General features: G+C 42.0%; 1 protein-coding gene across 1 annotated transcript in view; it reads left to right on the top strand.

Moving 5' to 3' along the window:
* LOC126428293 (aprataxin and PNK-like factor) overlaps positions 1 to 18,918 on the top strand; it is an 88,045-nt gene that overhangs the window by 4,929 nt on the left and 64,198 nt on the right. The gene's annotated exons all lie outside the window — the stretch shown is intronic.

Raw genomic sequence — 18,918 nt, 5'->3', positions numbered from 1 at the left:
AACAAGTTTATACAACTACAACCACTGCCAGTAATAATAACGGTGGTGGTGGTGATAATAATAAAGATTCATAACTTGTCTGACAAAAGAAAGAATTATTGTTGTGGAATTTTGTTGTTTTGTACATAATTGAGTACAGTGTAGGGCAGTTATGAAATAACATGTAAGCTTTCACAGCTCTCCACTTTGCATTTTTGTGTTTGTGGGAATTTTTGTGCTTTTCCAGTCTTTGGGACAAATGTACAAGATCCCTAACAGATGTATTAGTTCATGAATTTACTTTTGGCCTGAAAATCTGATATTCTTACGCTGCACTCACACAACAACTTGTGCTGACTGTACATTTCCTTGTTAAATGTTCGCTTGTAGGCACACTTATTTGATTTCATCACTCTCTCAATCAAGGAATCTGTTCTCGGAGGCCGTAGTTCCTTTGCGGCTAACATTTCCTGGTGATTTACCTTTTCTGTTTGCAGAATGAGATTTTGATTCTGCAGTGATGTACATGCTGATACGAAACTCCCTGGCACATTAAAGTTGTGTGTTGGTCCAAGACTCGAACTCAGGTCCTTTGCATTTCACGGGCGAGTGCTCTACTGACTGAGCTACCCAAGCATGACTCACGACCCCTCCTCACAGCTTTACTTTTCTGTAAGCATTTAAAATAGATGCAACATATTTCATGTTTACACTGCACATGAAAGCCAATTCCCACACAGTAAACAACCAACTCTAAACACAAAGTGCCGTTTGTGGAAATGATTAAACTCAAGTAGCAATGTCTATCAACATGGTACTTGACTAGAATGCAGATGAGGTGCTGAGATCCATAAGGACCTAAAGAACAATGCTGTCAATTCCACTTTTAAGAGCGTACCAGAAACCAGTGATACAGCTTTTTGTGAAGTTTCATATGTTCAGTGTGGGACTACAGCACAGATAAAGCTGATGCACCATAAGATCAACAGAGTCCAGAAGAATGAATAAATGCAGTGCTTCAATCGACGGTGATGTGCTTTAGGCCGTTATGATTCTCAGTGCCTCAAATGGATTACTGTATCATAAAATTCATAACTTAGTATACTGTAACTCATTTAGAAATCTACAAAATAGGTTTACTGTCAGTACAATTTTAACATATACTGAAGTCCGATGTGATTTTACCGTAGTATATAGTGAGAGAATCAGCGTATCTGAGGAGTGTGCTATCATCTAGCAGAGTTTATGTCAAGTGAACGGGAATAAAATTCTGCTGCAGTGTGCTACCATCTAGTGGCACTGATGGAAACTTCTAGCTTAGTGGCAAGGGGTAGCTGTGCTCATCGTGAATTATGCACATTGTTTGTGATATCTACATGTATTTGGTGCATAAGGCAATTACGTCTCACTAGTTGCACATGCGCAAAAGCTCCTTAAAATGTGCACAACTGAAGATGTGCATGAGACCCTGATGCCAAGTTTCACGGAGTCTAGAGAGGCAGTAGCACAGTAGATGTAAGTGCTCCTTCTTTCAGATTCCAGCATCTATGCTATGTTCACAGTATTCAAACAAAAATAAGCAATGAATTCACAAGGTGTCAAAAGTTAGGGTGTTCACGTCCTCTTGTGGTCTTACACAGCACCCGCCACTGTGAACACCTACTGTAAATTGCATCTTTAAATGCTGAAAAATAGCATGCCCCCCCCTCCTCCTCCTCCCCCCCCTCCCATCACACACACTGCATACCTGTACAGCTACCTTGTGCCTGCTGAATACACAATTTTGGGATTGTAGTTCTGCAACTTGACTTGTGGCGAGGGGTCGTAGGGAGGTGAGAAAGAAGGTGAGGAGCAGGAGGGAGGGTTGGGGAGGGATGGCTGGAACGTGGGGGAGGGGGGGAGGGGAGCAGGAGCTGCGCAGGATAGATATGCAACACATGGGCTCCAGAGTCGGTGAGGTAGCGCAGCACATGATGGCGATGATGTCGGTGAGTGGGTGACAGAATGTAGAAAGAGGAGGGAGAAGAGGGTGTGGGTGCAGGATGAGAGAAGGTAAGAGTACTGGGACAGGGTGGAATTGGGTGCAGAGCAGGGGATAGCAGTTATTGAGGCCACTGGAACAAAGGATGTGTTGCAAGGATAATTCCTCCCGTAGTTCAGAAAAGCTAGTGCTGTGGTAAGGGTCTAGAAGGAATGAGGTGTGACACAGCCATTGAAATTGAGCATGCTGTGGTCAGTAGACTGTTCTGCCATTAGGTGGTCAACACTGCTCTGGGCCACAATTTAGTGGTGGCCATTCATTCTGGTAGACAGCTGGTTGGTGGTCATACACACATCAAATGCTGCTTAGAAATTGGAGTAGAGCTGGTATGTGCCGTGGCTGCTTTCGCAGCTGATCCTGCCTCTGATGGTATAGAATACACCTGTTATAGGTGTTTAGCAGGATGCGACAGCTGTGTAAATTGATGGGTTTTGCACCGGAGTCTTCCACAGGGATGTGACACATGTGGCACGATGTTGTGAGTGGGTGTGGTATATGGATGGACCAGGATGTCAGATTGGTTGAATGGGTGATGGAATACCGCATTAAGAGGGATGGGTTGATTGTTGGTAGGACATTCCTCATTTCTGGGCACTATGATGATACTCCCACCCCCCACAAACCGTGGACCTTGCCGTTGGTGGGGAGGCAGTGCAGATAACTGTACCATAGGTGCAACCACAACGGAGGAGGTATATGTTGAGAGGTCAGACAAACATGTTGTTCCTGAGGAGGGACAGCAGCCTTTTCAGTAGTTGCAGGACCAATAGTCTGAATGATTGACTTACCTGGCCTTGTAACATCAACCAAACCAGCTGTGCTTTGCTGGTACTGTGAAAGGCTGAAATCAGGGGGAAACTACAGCCATAATTTTTCCTGAGGGCATGCAGCTCTACTGTGTGGTTATGTGATGATGACATCCTCTTGTGTAAGATATTTCAGAGGTAAAATAGTCCCCCATTTGGATATCAGGGCAGGGACTACTCAGGAGAACATCGTTATCAGGAGAAATAACACTGGCGTTCTACAGATTGCTACTTATCAATGAAGTAGCTACTCAATTGGCCTCACAAGGGCTGAGTGCACCCCACTTGCCAACATAATTTGGCAGACCTGGGCAGTTGACCCATCCAAATGCTAGCCAAGCCCAACAACACTTAACTTCAGTGATCTGATGGGAACTGGTGTTACCACTGTGGCAAGGCTGTAGGTAGAAATCCAACCACCATCCGCTAAAATCTGAAATTTCTTTCCTATCCACCATGTGAAATGTATATTTATTGTTCTTATTACTATTCACAATGATTTCTCCATGTTAAAATGATGGAAATATTGTTGGCTTCCTATGTAAACACAAACTGCTGGAGAGAGGTCTCTTTAACATAGTTTGCTGCATCTACCCCTGTAGAACCAAAAACTGCTATGAAACACATTCACTGAAAACAGCAATGTAAGGGAAAGATAGAACACTGACCTACCCTGATATGTTGAGACTTTATCTTCTAGATCTTCCTTTCAGGTCAGGTGATGAACTTCCAGAATTATGGTACTAGTGACCAATTAGCAAGCTGGAAGTTTCATAGAATGTGAGGTGCTGGAGAGGCCTAAGAAGACAGGCACAACTGAGCCAAGTTAAATAACAACTTTGCTGACATGGTGTAGGAGCTCAGTATGTTGCGGATAGGAGAGCTTTGACAGTAACCATTAATAGTGAAAACTGAACAACTTCCAAACAGAACCTTTAAAATAACGAGACTCACCGAGAAGGATAACAATTAGCAGAGCAGCTCACATGGACTGAATGCTGCAAGCTATTCCCTGAGATGACACATATTGCCCCAACAAAGCCCAGTTCTGCCACACAACGCACAGCTCCCGTGAAGCTTTGCAACAGCCACTACACACTCCGAAGTCACCACTTCCACCCGGGTGCACCCCCACCTATGACGCTCTACCGATGCCCATTGGTCCTCTGCCTACTGTCTCTCTGTGTCACTCATGAACTCCCTCTGCAGACAAGTCTTTGCAACTTGCCAGTGGCTCCCACTTGAGCTCCAGCCAAACAAAAGAGGCCAGTGCCAGAAGTATACTTGTGATGTAAACCCTGTGGCTAACAATACAGGCATTAATGTACTCAGAATGCATGTATCAGTATTGTACACCTGTGACAGCAGACTAGAAAAAAGAAAGTAATGAGAACATTGTACCAGGCATTGTCCAACATTGGAGTCAGAGCAAACAAATATGTATGTAGCAAAAAGTGTTCAATGAAGGGGGGCCTGTAGAGATATTAGTAATTTAGGGTCAAACTTGGGTTGGGAAGGAGGGGACACTTTAGATGGTACTACTGTAGTTGATGCAAACATTGACATTGTCGTGGATGAGTGTGATGAATTTACCAGTAGATAATTGTTTGTCAGACAGTGATGATCCAAATGCATGGATGGTACAAATCTATGTAAGGTGAACTTCAGTCTGGAAGTGTGCTCTGGAGTCATTTAGTGGGTGACATCCTGTGTGCTTGATGCATCTCTGTTGCATTAAACACATTCAAGTGTAATGAGGCTTTGCCTAAGTCAACTTGTTTATCCCAGCTACTGCTAGGAGGCAAAATGGCCAGTGTCAATTTATTTCCAGTAAAATAGTCAGAGAGGTTCAGGTTGGCCTGTTGGGCATATTAACACTTGACCCAAAAAAGATGTATGGTTTGGAAATCTCCTTGAAGATAAGTTATCTAAGAAATGGAAATAGCAGTAGCAGAATACATGTAGCTTCTCAGAATGCACTTTTAATCATGAAATGAGTCAAATGTACTTCTGAAAAAGCATGACTTTTGTACTTGTGGAAGCACAGTATGGTATTGCAAGAATGCCAGTGTCTGTAACAAGATGAAGTACGAGGATGTTCTTGTGTAAGGAGCATTAGTTGAGGTCTGGTTAAGGTAGCTTCACACACTCAATATTCATTGCACAATTATGAGTATTATGCATTAATATTGACTGTGTGAGAGCAGTTTTGACTGTTTTCGCAGTACGTTCAAGGAGACAGCAGAGCTTTAAAAATATTGGTGCTCGCTCAGTATATTGTACCATGTAAGGGTTGTATTCCACCGTACACGCCTGTCCCTGCTGAGACTTCGTGATTTGCAAACATGTAAACAACTGATTTTGCAATGTTGTATGAATGTGAGTAGGGAAAGACAAAGGAATCATCTGTTGATGTGCATTCAGGGGAGTTGTTTGATTACATATTTAGTACATATTCAGTAACTAGCTGTAGAAATATTCGACAAAAGTGTTTTTAAGTGCTGGGAGATAACAATGCAAATACTTATTTGTTCATTTTCAAAGCTTGAATTATTTGTTGCAGAAATACATAACAGCACTACCTGTGTATCCTCTACAATGAAGTATCTTAATCTTTTCATGTTCATAGATCACTTCCAGCATTGCAGAAAGTTAAATCCAACTAGCATGTGAACAGTACCATTCTTCAGTTTGTTGAAAGATTCCTCATTCATCTTTAAAAAAATTCCCATAGTCACCCTTATCTGCTGCATTTTCTCTTTGCATTTTATTATGGCTGTGTGTAGAGTGCTTTCCAGGCCACTTTTTTTAACCACCACCACTTCCTCTTGTTTTTCTTTTTGCAAGCACATAGCAACAGCAATTGCAATACACGCAAGTTCCGCACCGTCAAGCGATGACACATTTGCTGCGAAGGCAGAGTTCTGACCCATCCCATGCATAAATATTGTGCAATAATATCCTGCCATTCTTGGCCTCAGGACTTTTGGCAAAATATGATGTATGGTCAATAAATAATGCAACACACTTGTGTCTGAAGGCAGCTTTGTTTTATTCAGGATTCCCATTGCCATATTATTCCTCACTCTTTTGGCTACAAATCCTATTTTTCAGTGTAATCTCTGTTCAATGCAATGGCCTTACACCACATTACTCAGAGGGCTTGTATGCCTGCTATCACTTTACTGGTTGGCTGGAGCCAATATCTTGCTGGATAAATAACCTCCGCATCATCCATGAACTGCGTCCTGTGGAAGTGCCTCCTTCATTGGGCCAAACAGATTGAAGTTGGAAGGTGCAAGATACGGGGTGTATGGTGCATGAGGATTTTTGCGAACTCCTCTCAGGTGTGTAGAATGGCGCGAGGCCTTGTGTTGCCGTGGAGAAGGAAAAATTCGTTTCCATTTTTGTGGTGACAAACATGCTGAAGTCATTTCTTCAATGTCCCGAGGGTAGCACTGTACACTTACACCATGAGGGAGGACATCAAGCAGAATAACACCTTCAGAGTCCCAGAAGACTATTTCCAGCTGAAGGTGTGACTTGGAACTTTGGAGGGGAGGTGGTGTGGTGCCACTCCGTGGATCGCTGTTTTGTTTCAGGTTCGAAGTGGAAGTGATGAACCCATGTTTCATTGCCTGTGATGATGTTCAGCAAACAGTTGTCATCATCAGTCTCGTAACATGCAAGGAATCCTGGACAGATTGTCCTTCTTTGCTCTTTATGGTCTTCTGTTAGGTGACAAGGGACACTTTTGAGTACGTCGACTGGTGGATGTGTGTCAGTACTGCCAACAGAATCGTACAGTTGTGCAGTGAGGTGTTTAAAGCAAGCACATAGCAACAGCAGTTACAATACATGCAAGTTCCACATTGTCAAGCGATGACACATTCGCTGCAAAGGCAGCCTCAAATGAGGGTGTCTGCAGACTCTGACAGTGCAGGAGTCACAGATGTGTGTGGCTGGCCAGCACAGAGGAAATTGGATAGGATTGTGCAACCTTGTTGCAATGATGGCAGAGGCCTTTCCCAATGGTTCACCATGCTTTGTTCACTGCCAGGTCTCTGTAGGTATTCTGCAGGCACTTGCGAATATCTTTGAAACTCTGGTTTTCTGCTGAAAGGGACTCAATGACAGCTACCTGCTGGGAACATGCCTCCATCACAGACACCATTTTGAAGACTGCGGGCCGGCCGCTGTGGCCGAGCGGTTCTAGGCACTTAAGTCCAGAACCGTGCTGCTGCTACAGTCGCAGATTTGAATCCTGCCTTGGGCATGGATGTGTGTGATATCCTTAGGTTTAAGTAGTTCTAAGTCTAGAGGACTGAAGACGTCAGATGTTAAGTCCCATAGTGCTTAGAGCCATTTGAACCATTTGAAGACTGTGTATAGTGCCATCACCTGTTAGCACTTCAAGAAAGTATAGGAGCTAAAGTGAGAATATTCCACAATGTCTCGCAACCAATTCTGCCTTTTTTTCCAATGTAAATGTGTTGCTGTACTTATTGAATGCATCTCATATATTGACACAATATTATCGTGCAATAAATATTGAGTATGTGACACCCTCTTTAGCTGCAGTGCCACAGAAGATGGTGGGTTGGACCCCTTGTTGATAACACTTGTGTCATCGGCAAACATTTCGGTTTTTGCAGACTCCTCCCATGCTCCCAGTAAATGATTTATGTAGATCAAGAACAGGACCGGGCCAAGCACCGAAACATTCTGTGCACTATATTTAATATTTAAGATATGACTCCATCCATGCAATGGGAAGATCTTTAATGCCATACCACCTCAGTTGCCGGACGGGGTGGCCGAGCAGTTCTAGGCGCTACAGTGGGAAACTGCGCGACCACTACAGTTGAAGGTTCAAATCCTGCCTCGGGCATGGATGTGTGTGATGTCCTTAGGTTAGTTAGGTTTAACTAGTTCTAAGTTCTAGGGGACTGATGGCCTTAGAAGTTAAGTCCCATAGTGCTCAGAGCCATTTGAACCGTTTTGAACTACCTCAGTTTTTGTAGCAGAATTTTCTGGTCAACACAGCCAGAGGCCTTGGCAAGATCACAAAAAATGCCAACAGGGTAATTTTTGTTGTTGACTCTGAGTGTACCCCAACCAAATAGCCGTGTGTGTAAAAATACCGCTTCTGGGATGGGAAAGTGCACCAGCCTCGGATCAAATCTGCCAGCAGATTAACGAGGGGGATCGGTGTGCCAGCGAGCTTGGATGTGGTTTTTAGGTGGTTTCCCACGTCTGATGAACTGAATAACAGGCTGTTACCAGATCCCATCTCAGTTACACAATTTGCGACATTTAGAAAATTTTCTCTTATTTTCACATGAATAACACTACATGCAGATAGTTGGGGTACACACATATTGTACCGGAGGTGGGGGAGGTGGTGGGGAGTAATGGAGTGGTGACAGCAAGGGCATTTGGCCACCCCTTAAATTAACCATACCAAATATTTTAATAACAACATTGCCAACCCTGTGCCAATGCAGAGCAAAGACACAAGAGAAATAAGAAGAAGATGATGATTTTACATTCAGTCATTCGTGATGCATGTCGGTCTCCTTACACTCTTATAGTTAGCACAATGCCTCTGTCTGCAAGAAAGAGATCCATTTTAGACTCGGACACCCATTGTTGGCAAACTATAATTTCTTCAAGGGGCAGAAGACTAAATGTGGGTATAACCATCTTTATAAATGATTAGAGGATTACCGAATATGTCCCATTTACATATTTAAACTTAATTATCATTGTCTGAGCCATCTACATCTACAGTCGTACTCTGAAAGCCAGAGGCTACTTCTCACTGTGCCAGTTACTAGGGCTTCTTCCCATTCCATTTACGCATAAATCACAGGAAGAATGATTATTTAAGTGCCTCTGTGCACACTGTACTGAGTATAATCTTGCCCTCATGATCCTTATGGGAGCAATACATAGGGGATTGAAGTGTGTTCCTAGATTCTTTGTTTAAAGCTGGTTTTTGAAACTTTCTTGGGATAATTTGCATCTGTTGTCAAGCTTCTGCCAGTTTAGTTCCTTTAGAATCTCTGTGACAGTTTTCAGTGGGAAAACAAACCTGTGACCATTCATACTAACATTCTCTGTATACATTCAGTATCCCACGTTAGCTCTGTTTGGTATCGTCCAACACACCTGAACAGTATTTCAGTAAGAATCATGCAAGTGATTTGCAAACAGGTAGGTATCCACTATCAATTTCCAATTAGAGGAGTAACTGCTCGAATTTGAAGTTAGAATTACTCTTTGTTTCCTATCTGTTTAGTAATAGTTGAACCATTGTATAGCAGTGCCTCAGATTCCATGCATCTGTAATTTTTGTAGAATTAAGGATTGGTTCTCTGGCTCAAATGCTTTGATCAGACCACAGAATATTCTTGTGATCTTTCTGCTCTTATTTAATGAGGAGCATTGGTAGCTTTACAGGCTTTTTCCTTGTTTTAATACAAACTGGTTTTTAAAATTATATCATTATAATAAGAAATTTTTCAATCTGTTTTGCTGCAATGCTTTCAAACACTTCAGAGAAAAATGGCAAAAGAAAGGGAGTGCAGTAATTCCTCACTCTTTTACAATGAGAGGACAAAAGTCATGAGATGCCTCCTAATATCGTGTTGGACCTCCTTTTGCCCAGTGCACTGTAGCAACTTGACATGGTGTGGACTCAACAAATTGTTGGGAGTCCACTGCAGAAATATTGAGTCTTGCTGCCTCTACAGCCATCCACAGTTGCAAAAGTGTTGCTGGTGCAGGATTTTGTGCATGAACTAACCTCTCAATTATGTCCCATAAATGTTCAATGGGATTCATGTCACTTGATATGGGTGGCCAGACCATTCCCTCATATGGTTCAGAATGTTCTTCAAACTGATCACGAACAGGTGTGGCTGGTTACATAGAGCATTGCCATCCATAAAAAGTCTATTGTTGTTTGGGAATTTAAAATCCATGAATGGCTGAAAATGGTCTCCAATTAGCCGCAAGTGACTATTTCCATTCAATGATCAGTTCACTTGGACCAGAGTATCCAGTCCATTCCCTGTAAACACAACCCACAACGTTATGGAGCCAACCCCAACTTGCACAGTGCCTTGTTGACAACTTGGAACCATTGCTTCGTATGGTGTTGCGCCACAACACTCGAACACTGCCATCAGCTGTAACCGATAGAAACTGGGACTCTTATGATCATGCCACGGTTTTGCAATTGTCTAGAGTTCAACCGATATGGTCACGAGACCAGCAGAGATGCTGCAGGCGATGGCGTGCTGTTAGCAGAGGCACGCGCGTCGGTTGTCTGCTGCCATAGTGCATTAACGCCAGATTTCACTGCATCGTCATAACGGATACATCGCACATTGATTTCAGTGGTTATTTCATGCAGTGTTACTCATCTATTACCACTGACAGATATTTGCAGACACTGCTGCTCTTGCTCATTTATTGAGGGCAATTGGCCACTGCTTTGTCCATAATGAAAGGTAATGCAAGAAATTTGATATTCTCGGCACACTCTTTGTACACTGATCTCGAAATTGGATTCCCAACTGATTTCCAAAATAGGATGTCCCATGTGTTGAGCTGAAACTACTATTCTGTGTTCAAAGCTGTTAATTTCTGTCATGCGGCCATAATCACATTGGAAACATTTTCACATGAATCACCTGAGTACAAATAACAGCTCCACCAATGTACCATCCTTTTATGTGTTCTGTATGTGATATTACTGCCATCTGTATCTGTGCATATTAGTGTCCCATAACTTTTGTCCTCTTAATGTATAGTTTAGGTATAGCAACGTTACTTAACCACTATAGTGTTAATTATGGCTCATGTAAAACAAACACTACGAGTTTTACATTAAGAAATGATAGCAATAGTTTTCACAAGCATATAAATTCTGCTAGGCAGAGTCAGAAGCAGAAACATTGACTTGGTCATTGTAGTGCTCACCCTTGTGTTGCCAGTTGCCAGGGTTGGCAGCAGCTGGAGTGTGGAGTGTGAGGCATGGGACAGGGGGGGTGGGGAGGGGGGGGGGAGAGAGAGAGAGAGAGAGAGAGAGAGAGAGAGAGAGAGAGAGAGAGAGAGAACCCATTGTGTTGCTATCTTCTTACGTGCACCCCACTTTAGCAGCCGCTTACTGTAAGTGTCTTACACTTACAGGAATGAAGCATTCCTAATGATTCGGGAAGGGGGGCGGGGGGGGGGGGGGGGGCTCATACCCATTTTCAAGAATGGCCATCAGACACACTTGCAAAACTATAGGTCTGTATCTGTTACGTCGTTCTGTTGTAGAATTTCAGAACATGTTTTATGCCCACATATTATGACATTTCTAGAGACTGAAAATCTCTCCTTTAGGAATCAATGTGTGTTCCAAAAACAATGATCATAAACAGTGATCATGTGAAACCCAGCTCTCTTGCTCTGTCTGTCCATGAGACGCAGAAAGCAGTGGATACAGGTGGCCAGGTGTACGTGTGGTCCTTGACTGCAGGAAGGCATTCAGTACAGTTCCGCAGTGCCACCTAATGAACAAAATACAAGTGTATAGTCACTATTAGGCCAGCTGTGTGAGTGCATAGAAGATTTTGTAGCAAATAAAACATAGTAGTCATTCCACACAGAGGAAAATCTTCTGACCTAAAAGTGGCATGGCTCCAAGAGTGTGTTATAGAACTGTTACATTATGCGATACATATGAATGAACTAGTAGATACTGTCAGAAGTTCCATGAGGCTTTTTGTGCACGATGTTGTTGTATACAGAGAAGTGGCAATGCTAGAAAATTTGTAGTGAAATGCAGGAAGACCTGCAGAGCATTGACACATGGTGCAGGGAGTGGCAATTGATTCTCCATTTTATAAAATGTAACAATTATGAATATATATATACAGAAAGACACTTTATTGTATGATTGCACAATTGCAGAACAATTACTGGAAGCAGTTACTTCCAGAAAATATCTGAGATTATGCATATGGAGCAGTTTGAAGTGGAACAACCACATAAAATGAATCATGAGTAATGCAGATGCCTGACTGAGATTCATTGGAAGAACTCTCAGGAAATGTAGCCCATCAACAAAGAAAGTAGCTTACAAAGCACTCATTTGACCAATACTTGAATATTGCTCATCAGTTGTGTGATCAGTACCAGATAGAGGAAATAGAAAAGATCCCAAGAAGAGCAATGTGTTTTATTATAGGTTCATTTAGTAAGTGTGAAAGCCGTAAGATGCTCAGTAAACTCCAGTATTGTCTACAATTAAAGTTTCAAGAGTGTACATTGCTAGAAGATTCAATCAGTATATTGCTTCCTTGTATATATAGCTTGTGAAAAGAGCACGAAAATAAAATTAGACAGATTTGAATTCACTTGGATACTTACTGGGAATCATTCTTCCTGCAAACTGTACATGACGAACAAGAAAAGGGGGAAGTGCCAGTGGTGACAATGTACTCCCTATTACACCCTGTAAGGTGGCTTGCAAAATGTGGATGTAGATGTATAGCGAGCTGAATTTCACAAGATTTCTGTTTGCAGAACTGATATTGGTACCTAAAGTGGTGGCACTCGGTTTCCAAAAAATGTCATAATACATTAACATCAAATGAAGTATGTAATTGTCCCTTCTCCATGTGGAAGGTGCAGTCAGCTTTGCCTGTGGCACATCACATGGCACGAGGTTGCAAGAAAATTCATTGCAACGTGTTGGGGAACCTTGTGGGATTGCTAATATTAAGTTTATATGGGTAACTGGATAATTTCCTGGTGCACAGTAAGACAGCTGCCTTAATGCCCTCCTTAAACCTCATAAGAACTGTGCATACGCAAGCAGCTGTCGTATTATTGCTGTCACCAGTTGTGTGGGAAAGACTTTGCCACTCTGTGTGGATCTAGAATGCAGTTCAGTTCCTTAGCCACTTTCAGTGAGGATTCAGGATACAACTTGTTGAAGGCAGCAATTAAACAGGTTTTGCTTTGTGGACATCACATAATAGAGATTGTCTGGAAACTCTAGATACCCAGCAGTACTACTTAGACATTCGGTATCATTTAACAGTTCCATGTACATGGCTTTCCAGGGATTATTTTACTATTTTTATATCATCTAAATTCAATCCACAGGAATATGCAATGTACAGTGGGAATGGAAAAAGGTGGCCATCTACGATTTCTATATGTCTTACTCAGTCACAAAACTGATCGGTCATTAGGGTGTTTAGTTTACCAAGGTCCCATATATACAGATCTGTATGTGCAGGCATCTAGTTGCCACCACAGTTTTCCAATTTATGGCTGTCCTTTGGACAGTAGACACCCAGTACATATTTTATATGATAGAGACAGCCTTGCAAAGGAGCTGGAAAACCTACAATTTGTATTGAAAGAAAAGAGATATTCTTCACATCATATTAGCACAGCTTCAATCAGGAGTAAACATACAAGTCACAAGATAAAGAAGACACAGGCCTCTTGAAGCCCAGAGCGTTCCTCTCGTATGTGGGCAATATTTTGTCTGAATTAGGTAAAATCGTAAAGAAAAATTATGTTAAAATAATCTTCCAGCCACCTACAAAGAACTGCGTTCTCGACACTAAAGAATGATTTGGATTTGCAGACAGTTGGTGTCTACAGGACACCACATCAGTATGGTAAAGCTTACATTGATTAAACTGTGCACACAGTGCACAAAAGGTACATGGAACGTGCTCACCACATTTGCCTTTTGCAGGCCAGTAGGTAAGACATAGATGAGCACTGTATCTCCACAGGGCATTCTTTGGATTATTCAGCTACAGAAATACTGGCCATGATGAGAGCCTTCTGAGACTCAATTATTAAAGAACCTGATGAAATACATTAGGCAAAAGATCTTCTTAATTTTGATTACTGCTTTCAACTTGGTAAGGTGTATCTTCAGAAAGACAAACATTGTACACCCGATTAGATATCTAGAGATAGTTAATTTTATTATCTTGGCCACAGGATTGTAAATTCGCAGGCCCATAATACGGCAGAGGGCGTGTGTGCAATATCACTGTTACACATAGGCCTGAACTTCACACGTGGAGAAATAACTGACAGAAGGCACTATACTCAACAGATGGCAGCTGTACAGTGGTAATCTGTGCACATGTGGTTCCATGGGAACATTAAGTATAAAGTTAGTGGTGAAACTTCTTGGTAGATCAAAACTATTTGCTCAACCAGGACTCTAACTCGGGACCTTTTATCTTCTGCAAGCAAGCACTCTACCAACTGAGCTATCCAAGAACACGCAACTCATGACCTGTCCCCACAGTTTTACTTCTGCCAGTACCTCATCTTCTCAGGAGAGACTTTTAGGATTGACTTCATATTTGATTGTGGTGCTATCAGATGGCATAGTGATTTGTAGCATTATATTGAGAAACACAATAATTCTGTTTGTATACAAATCTAAGAAATTTTGAAAGTGTTAAGTAACTTTAAGATTGTCACATTTGTTTTGTACACAGTAGTTAGATGTTTAAGAAAGTACTTAGCATTATTCTTTCATTCACTCAGTATAGGCTAATTATCAAATGATTTTAGTTTAGTGTCAAACAGATATTATGTTTCATTTCAGTAATGAATTAACCAGTAAACTGATGTCTATGTGTAGGTTGATATGCTACACTGGAGAGCCAAAGAAACTGGTACACCTGTCTAATATCAGTAGGGCCCCTGTGAACATAAAGAACTGCCTCAACATGACGTGGCATGGACTAGAATAATGTCTGAAGTAGTGCTGGAGAGAATTTGACACTATGAATCCTGCAGGGCTGTCCATAAATCCATAAGAGTATGAGGGGCTGGAGATCCCTTCTGAACTGCATGTTGTAATGCATCCCAGATATGCTCAGTAATGTTCTTGTCTGGGGAGTTTGGTAGCCTGCAAAAGTGTTTAAACTCAAAAGAGTGTTCCTGGAACCACTCTGTAGTAATTCGGGACATGTGGGGTTTCACGTTGTCCTGCTGGAATTGCACAAGCCCACCGGAATGCACAATGGACAGGATGCTTACGTACATATTGTAGTGTTGGCAGAAGTGCCAACACTGTGTTGCTAGAGGAGGCCGAAATGCACGCGTTTAATTACACGCAGACTGGCGTGAGGTCTGGAACAGGACAATATCTTGAGAATTGCAAATAAAGTACGTAGATGATGTAATACTTAACTTTAATCCACAATTGTAGAACATCTCTCTTGATGATACATGCTTCACATAATAAATATCAATTGAATACGGTGCCTTGCTAGGTCGTAGCAAATGATGTAGCTGAAGGCTACGCTAACTATCGTCTCAGCAAATGAGAGCGTAGTTGTCAGTGAACCTTTCCTTGCAAAGTTGGCTGTACAACTGGGGCGAGTGCTAGTAAGTCTATCTAGACCTGCCGTGTGGTGGCGCTCGGTCTGCAATTACTGACAGTGGCGACACGCGGGTCCAACGTATACCAGTGGACCGCGGCCGATTTAAAAGCTACCACCTAGCAAGTGTGGTGTCTGGCGGTGACACCACACATATCACCTGTCAGAGTCGTATCTAGACATATCTGGGGTGCCATATCACTGCAACTACACACGCTCCACACCATTACAGAGCCTCCACCACCTTGAACAGTCCCCTGCTACCATGCAGGGTCCATGGATTCATGTTATTGTTTCCATACCCATACACGTCTATCTGCTCAATACATTATGAAACGAGACTCATCTGACCATCAACAGTCCAATGTTGGTGTTGACAGGCCCAGGCAAGGCGTGAAGCTTTGTGTTGTGCACTCATCAAGGGTACACGTGTGGGCCTCACCTCCAGAAGCCCATATTGATGATGATTCGTTGAATGGCTCGCACACTGACACTTGTTGAAGGTCCAGCATTGAAATCTGCAGCAATTGGCAGAAGGGTTGCACTTGTATCACCTTGAATGATTCTCTTCAGTCGCCGTTCTCCTTGTTCTTGCAGGAAATTTTTCCAGTCACAGCAATGTCGAAGATTTGATGTTTTATCAGATTCCTGATGTTCACGGTATACTTGTAAAATGGTCGTTCGGGAAAATCCCCAGTTCATCAGCACTTCAGAGATGCTGTGTCCCATTGCTCGTTCGCCGACTATAACACCTTGTTGAAACTCACTTAAATCTTGATAACCTGCCATTGCAGCAGCAGTAATTGATCTAACAACTGTGCCAGACACTTGTTGTCTTATACAGGCATTGCCGACTGCAGTACCGTATTGTGCCTGCTTACATATCTCTGTGTTTGAATACTCATGCCTATACCAGTTCCTTTGGTGCTTCAGTGTAATTTTAATTGGTGCTAATTTCTTTAAGGAAAAATGCATCCAAAAAGGTGCCCGTATGTTTCAGTTAGTCATGTTCACGAGGAGCAGTACAGGCAAACTGTGTGTTAGCTGCGCGCGCGCACGCGCGCGCGCCACACACACACACACACACACACACACACACACACAAGATATATACATTTTCATCTACATACATAACCTGCAAACCCCTTGAAGTGGGTGACATTAGGTACTTCCCGTTTTGCCCCATATTAAGGTTTCTTCTCATTTCATTTGTATTTGGAGTGTGGGGAAAATGACAGTTCAGATGCCTCTTTACACATTGTAGTTAATCCAGTTTTATTATTATCAGCCAAGATGTTGTTGTTGTTGTTGTTGTTGTGGTCTTCAGTCCTGAGACTGGTTTGATGCAGCTCTCTATGCTACTCTATCCTGTGCAAGCTTCTTCATCTCCCAGTACCTACTGCAACCTACATCCTTCTGAATCTGCTTAGTGTATTCATCTCTTGGTTTCCCTCTACGATTTTTACCCTCCACGCTGCCCTCCAATACTAAATTGGTGATCCCTTGATGCCTCAGAACATGTCCTACCAACCGATCCCTTCATCTGGTCAAGTTGTGCCACAAACTTCTCTTCTCCCCAATCCTATTCAATACTTCATCATTAGTTATGTGATCTACCCATCTAATCTTCAGCATTCTTCTGTAGCACCACATTTCGAATGCTTCTATTCTCTTCTTGTCCAAACTATTTATCGTCCATGTTTCACTTTCATACATGGCTACACTCCATACAAATACTTTCAGAAAAGACTTCCTGACACTTAAATCTATACTCGATGTTAACAAATTTCTCTTCTTCAGAAACGCTTTCCTTGCCATTGCCAGTCTACATTTTATATCCTCTCTACTTCGACCATCATCAGTTATTTTGCTCCCCAAATAGCAAAACTCCTTTACTATCAGCCAAGACAGTTTATTCAAAAGGAGAGCAAAGCCACTGCTGTACTTTTATCAGAATATTTGGAGCTCTGGGTATAAATTTCCAGTGACACTAATGCTCATTTTAAACAGATTTAAACTTTTTTTTGCTAACAGATAGCTAATAGTGTTGTGAAAAATTACTAAAGTTTCAGGAATGCTTATCATGATGCAGCAGCGTGTGTGCTTCTGCCTGTCGTATAACTTGAATCACACCACATCGCCTAAGGCTATCTTTCACCTCCATTTTTGCACAACACAATGTTTAAATGAATGGATGGATGAATGAATAAATGACTGTTGATAGTGCAGAAAGTGATCAGGCTTTGCATTCTGTGGCTTTTGACAACTGTTGACTGTAACATGCTCTACTAAATAAGCTAGAAGAAATAGAAGTAATAGCTAATGACTGGTTTCTATCATACCTAGCAGGTAGGCTACAAAGAGTAGAGGGAACACATACCTCAAATGAGTCCAAACTTTTACTAAACCACTTATCAGAACCAAAACACATTAAAATGGCTGTTCCTCGGGGCAGTTTATTATGACTAGTACTGTCCCTGTCCGCATCCATAGCACGGTGGTTACCACCTGCCATGCAAGGGGGCCTGGGTTTGATTTCCAGCAGGGGACTGGGTGCTGTGTGTCCTTCATCATCATTTTTATCATCATTGACACGCAAGTCACCAATGTGGCATCGACTAAAAAGACCCAGAGGGGATATCCCGCCCAATAAATGCCATACGATCATTTCATTTTCAGTACTATTCCTGATGTGCATCACCTTCACAGTAGTGTTAGGCATATGCAATAAATTCTCTTTGCTAATGACAGCAGTATTCTAATCACCCGGGGGAGGGGGGGGGGAGGAGGGGGGGGGGGAGAGAGAGAGAGAGAGAGAGAGAGAGAGAGGGGGGGGGGGGTCCTTGCAGAGAAAGCAAATAAAACCCTCAAAGAGAAGTTTACAGTTGGTCAGTAAGTGATAAAGTGACATTGAACATAAAGGAAAGTAATGCCATGAATATCGGTTTGAAGAGGGGAAAATGAAATTGTTAAATTAAATGTTAAATGTAGATGGCACCTCTATAGACTGTGTAACAAATGCAGAATTTCTAGGAATGAATATTTATTTGCAGCTGAAGTGGTGTGAACACACGTAGATACCTGCAAACAGAATATCAGCAGCATATTATGCCCTTGGAGTCCTGTCATCGGTGTATAACAGCCAGTGTCTTTTAGTTACATACTGTTTATCTGTACACTCACTCTTAGCTATGGCATTTTTTTCTGGTGAACAAATGCACAAAATATGAACACAATCTTCAAAACTGCAGAAAAGGGCAATAAGGATAATAACATAGAATTGTAATTGAGCTCATTGTAAAGATCTGTTCAGAACACTGGAGATTTAAACTGCAATGTGTGAGTGAGTGCATTTACCCATCAGTTGTACACATCAAAAATGAAACTGATAGTTAATTACTGCACAAACAGCTCTGTCCATGATCATGGTACAAGACCTGGACTGAACTTACATTTATTAAGAAAGACTAAACATAAAAATCAAAACAGCATTTTCTGCCAAGGAATAAATTACCGAAATAGATTTAAAAAATTGTTGAAAGAAACCTAATTAAAAAAGGCAGTAAAAAAGTATCTGTTACGCAGCAAATTCTATACAGTAAGGATTACTTAGATAACACAGAGCAGAGGTTGGTAATAAATAAATAAATAAATAAAT

The sequence above is a fragment of the Schistocerca serialis genome, chromosome 12, assembly GCF_023864345.2.
Source record: "Schistocerca serialis cubense isolate TAMUIC-IGC-003099 chromosome 12, iqSchSeri2.2, whole genome shotgun sequence".
In the NCBI taxonomy this organism is placed as follows: domain Eukaryota; kingdom Metazoa; phylum Arthropoda; class Insecta; order Orthoptera; family Acrididae; genus Schistocerca; species Schistocerca serialis.
This window is presented reverse-complemented; position numbering and strand designations above follow the sequence as displayed.